Below are 5000 nucleotides of genomic sequence, written 5' to 3' on the forward strand. Positions count from 1 at the left end.
CAACTAAGAACGGCCATGCACCACCACCCACAGAATCGAGAAAGAGCCATCAGTCTGTCAATCCTTTCCGTGTCCGGGCCGGGTGAGGTTCCCCGTGTTGAGTCAAATTAAGCCGCAGGCTCCACTCCTGGTGGTGCCCTTCCGTCAATTCCTTTAAGTTTCAGTTTTGCAACCATACTCCCCCCGGAACCCAAAGACTCTGGTTTCCCCGCACGCTGCCCGGCGGGTCATGGGAATAACGCCGCCGGATCGCGGGTCGGCATAGTTTACGGTCGGAACTACGACGGTATCTGATCGTCTTCGAACCTCCGACTTTCGTTCTTGATTAATGAAAACATTCTTGGCAAATGCTTTCGCTTTCGTCCGTCTTGCGCCGGTCCAAGAATTTCACCTCTAGCGGCGCAATACGAATGCCCCCGGCCGTCCCTCTTAATCATGGCCCTGGTTCAGGAAACCCACAAAATAGAACCGGAGTCCTATTCCATTATTCCTAGCTCAGGCATTCAGGCGAGTTTGGTGCCCGCTTTGAACACTCTGATTTTTTCAAAGTAAACGCTCCGGACCCCTGAGGACCGGACACCCAACCAAGGGCATCCGGGGGGCGCCGGGAGGCAGGGTCTGGGACAGGCGGTAGCTCGCCTCGCGGCGGACCGCCAGCCCACTCCCGAAGTCCAACTACGAGCTTTTTAACTGCAGCAAATTTAATATACGCTATTGGAGCTGGAATTACCGCGGCTGCTGGCACCAGACTTGCCCTCCAATGGGTCCTCACCCATGTGTTTAGGATACGTTCATTCCGATTACAGGGCCTCGAAAGAGACCTGCATCGTTATTTTTCGTCACTACCTCACCGTGTCGGTAATGGGTAATTTGCGCGCCTGCTGCCTTCCTTGGATGTGGTAGCCATTTCTCAGGCTCCCTCTCCGGAATCGAACCCTGATTCCCCGTTACCCGTGGTCACCATGGTAGCCCCCTATGCTACCATCGACAGCTGATAGGGCAGACATTCGAATGAGACGTCGCCGCCGCGGTGGGCGCGCGATCGACCCGAGGTTATCTAGAGTCACCAAAGGGCCGGGGGAAACCCTCGCGGGTCCCCCCGGGTGGGTTTTGGGTCTGATAAATGCACGCATCCCGGCCCCCCCGAGAGAGGACCGGTCAGCGCTCGTTTGCATGTATTAGCTCTGGAATTACCACAGTTATCCGAGTAACGTGTGGAGCGATCAAAGGAACCATAACTGATTTAATGAGCCATTCGCAGTTTCACTGTACCTTCCGTGTGCACTTAGACCTGCATGGCTTAATCTTTGAGACAAGCATATGTTACTGGCAGGATCAACCAGGTTGCTGCGAGTGGTTTTTGTCACAGAAAAAACCATTGGTTCTTAGAGGGGAGAGGGATCGGCCCCGTACCGTCCGAAGACCCCCCGGGGAGGGGGGGACGGGCGGAGAGGCTCGTCCGAGCTCACCCCTCATTGCTCCCAGTGGAAATTAGTGTGGCAACTCCGCTGCGCGAGTTCCCGCTTGCTTCGGGGATAACAAGGAAACGCTCGTTCCGAAACCGGGGGTCCGGAGCTTTTTGAAGCCGGGTGCTGGAGCTCGGTTGGGCGCGAGGACCACCCGAGGCATCCGAGTCCGACGGCTCCGGGCCGACCGGTTATCGTGTTAGGGCAGATTGATATATAGACGGGCCGTCTACGACTCCCTCGGATAGGTTCGGAAAGGTCCTCCCCCTGACGGAGGACCCCCCTGGAGGCTAACCCGCTGGGTCGGGTAGGAACGCACCGCGCACAGTGGCCACGGAGGGCCGCGCGGCTGCCTACCCAGGCGGGCTCGGTAGTCCATTCGGTCGGGTCAAAATAATAAAAGAGATACCCCCCCTGGAACCGTCTCTGGAAGTTTTGGTTTTTCCTCCGTACCGCCTGGGGGGCGGGGGGCGGGACGGAGGCCGACCTGCGGAGCTTCATGGTCGGGTAGGATCGGGTCCGTGTTATAGTGTCCAAAAATCCGCTTTGGAACTATTAATGGGGCTTTATTTAAGCTCTGCCATGCTTAGAAATGAATGGAGAATCATCTCCAGTGCTTGGACCCCTATAGATTGCCACTCTCCTCAACAGTCCGACGGCACCCCTTTGAAAAACCCCCCGACGAAAAATCCTCCAGAGCGCGGGCGAACTCGCTCCGAGGCCGACCGGAGTGCACCTTCGTCGGGCAAGGGAGTCGGGCGAAGGGGGTCAGAAATCCTGGAGCTCGCCACCCTCACTAGTTTTTGGCGTGAAATGGTAGACCAAAAGTGGGGACTTAGAAAAATTTCGCACTTTTTCGACCTACCACTGGTAGACCGAGTGGGACTTAGTCATTTTTTCAGCTTTTTCGGGCCTACCACTGGTAGACCAAGTTGGACTTAGTCATTTTTTCAGCTTTTTCGAGCCTACCACTGGTAGACCAAGTGGGACTTAGTCATTTTTTCAACTTTTCGAGCCTACCACTGGTAGACCAAGTTGGACTTAGTCATTTTTTCGACTTTTCAGAGCTACCACTGGTAGACCAAGTTGGACTTAGTCATTTTTTCAACTTTTCGAGCCTACCACTGGTAGACCAAGTTGGACTTAGTCATTTTTTCGACTTTTCAGAGCTACCACTGGTAGACCAAGTTGGACTTAGTCATTTTTTCAACTTTTCGAGCCTACCACTGGTAGACCAAGTTGGACTTAGTCATTTTTTCGACTTTTCGAGCCTACCACTGGTAGACCAAGTTGGACTTAGTCATTTTTTCAACTTTTCGAGCCTACCACTGGTAGACCAAGTTGGACTTAGTCATTTTTTCAACTTTTCGAGCCTACCACTGGTAGACCAAGTTGGACTTAGTCATTTTTTCGACTTTTCAGAGCTACCACTGGTAGACCAAGTTGGACTTAGTCATTTTTTCAACTTTTCGAGCCTACCACTGGTAGACCAAGTGGGACTTAGTCATTTTTTCAACTTTTCGAGCCTACCACTGGTAGACCAAGTTGGACTTAGTCATTTTTTCAACTTTTCGAGCCTACCACTGGTAGACCAAGTGGGACTTAGTCATTTTTTCAACTTTTCGAGCCTACCACTGGTAGACCAAGTTGGACTTAGTCATTTTTTCGACTTTTCAGAGCTACCACTGGTAGACCAAGTTGGACTTAGTCATTTTTTCGACTTTTCGAGCCTACCACTGGTAGACCAAGTTGGACTTAGTCATTTTTTCAACTTTTCGAGCCTACCACTGGTAGACCAAGTTGGACTTAGTCATTTTTTCGACTTTTCAGAGCTACCACTGGTAGACCAAGTTGGACTTAGTCATTTTTTCGACTTTTCGGAGCTACCACTGGTAGACCAAGTGGGACTTAGTCATTTTTTCGACTTTTCGAGCCTACCACTGGTAGACCAAGTTGGACTTAGTCATTTTTTCGACTTTTCGAGCCTACCACTGGTAGACCAAGTGGGACTTAGTCATTTTTTCGACTTTTCGGAGCTACCACTGGTAGACCAAGTGGGACTTAGTCATTTTTTCAACTTTTCGAGCCTACCACTGGTAGACCAAGTGGGACTTAGTCATTTTTTCAACTTTTCGAGCCTACCACTGGTAGACCAAGTTGGACTTAGTCATTTTTTCGACTTTTCAGAGCTACCACTGGTAGACCAAGTTGGACTTAGTCATTTTTTCGACTTTTCGAGCCTACCACTGGTAGACCAAGTTGGACTTAGTCATTTTTTCAACTTTTCGAGCCTACCACTGGTAGACCAAGTTGGACTTAGTCATTTTTTCGACTTTTCGAGCCTACCACTGGTAGACCAAGTTGGACTTAGTCATTTTTTCGACTTTTCGAGCCTACCACTGGTAGACCAAGTGGGACTTAGTCATTTTTTCGACTTTTCGGAGCTACCACTGGTAGACCAAGTGGGACTTAGTCATTTTTTCAACTTTTCGAGCCTACCACTGGTAGACCAAGTGGGACTTAGTCATTTTTTCAACTTTTCGAGCCTACCACTGGTAGACCAAGTTGGACTTAGTCATTTTTTCGACTTTTCGGAGCTACCACTGGTAGACCAAGTTGGACTTAGTCATTTTTTCGACTTTTTGGGCCTACCACTGGTAGACCAAATGGGACTTAGTCATTTTTTCGACTTTTCGAGCCTACCACTGGTAGACCAAGTTGGACTTAGTCATTTTTTCCACTTTTTGGGCCTACCACTGGTAGACCAAATGGGACTTAGTCATTTTTTCGACTTTTCGAGCCTACCACTGGTAGACCAAGTTGGACTTAGTCATTTTTTCCACTTTTTGGGCCTACCACTGGTAGACCAAATGGGACTTAGTCATTTTTTCGACTTTTCGAGCCTACCACTGGTAGACCAAATGGGACTTAGTCATTTTTTCGACTTTTCGAGCCTACCACTGGTAGACCAAGTTGGACTTAGTCATTTTTTCCACTTTTCGAGCCTACCACTGGTAGACCAAGTTGGACTTAGTCATTTTTTCGACTTTTCGAGCCTACCACTGGTAGACCAAGTTGGACTTGGTCCACCAAGCCTGGGATTCAGCCCTCAGCCTGGACACCTTGGGAACCAGCCCTGAAGGACTCACCCAAGCCTGGGCTCCATCCACCAGTCTGGGACCCTCAGGAACCAGCCCTGGAGGACTCACCCAAGCCTGGGCTCCATCCACCAGTCTGGGACCCTCAGGAACCAGCCCTGGAGGACTCACCCAAGCCTGGGCTCCATCCACCAGTCTGGGACCCTCAGGAACCAGCCCTGGAGGACTCACCCAAGCCTGGGCTCCATCCACCAGTCTGGGACCCTCAGGAACCAGCCCTGGAGGACTCACCCAAGCCTGGGCTCCATCCACCAGTCTGGGACCCTCAGGAACCAGCCCTGGAGGACTCACCCAAGCCTGGGCTCCATCCACCAGTCTGGGACCCTCAGGAACCAGCCCTGGAGGACTCACCCAAGCCTGGGCTCCATCCACCAGT

At 51.3% G+C, this 5000-nt stretch overlaps 1 non-coding gene across 1 annotated transcript in view; it reads right to left on the reverse strand.

Annotated features, from left to right (window-relative positions):
- LOC125798660 (18S ribosomal RNA) overlaps positions 1–1346 on the reverse strand; it is a 1864-nt gene extending 518 nt beyond the window's left edge. The window contains exon 1 of the ribosomal RNA XR_007437469.1: positions 1–1346. This exon is cut by the window's left edge and continues 518 nt beyond it. This is a non-coding gene — a ribosomal RNA (18S ribosomal RNA).
- Between the last annotated feature and the right edge of the window lie 3654 nt (positions 1347–5000).

This window comes from Astyanax mexicanus, unplaced genomic scaffold, assembly GCF_023375975.1.
Source record: "Astyanax mexicanus isolate ESR-SI-001 unplaced genomic scaffold, AstMex3_surface scaffold_74, whole genome shotgun sequence".
In the NCBI taxonomy this organism is placed as follows: domain Eukaryota; kingdom Metazoa; phylum Chordata; class Actinopteri; order Characiformes; family Acestrorhamphidae; genus Astyanax; species Astyanax mexicanus.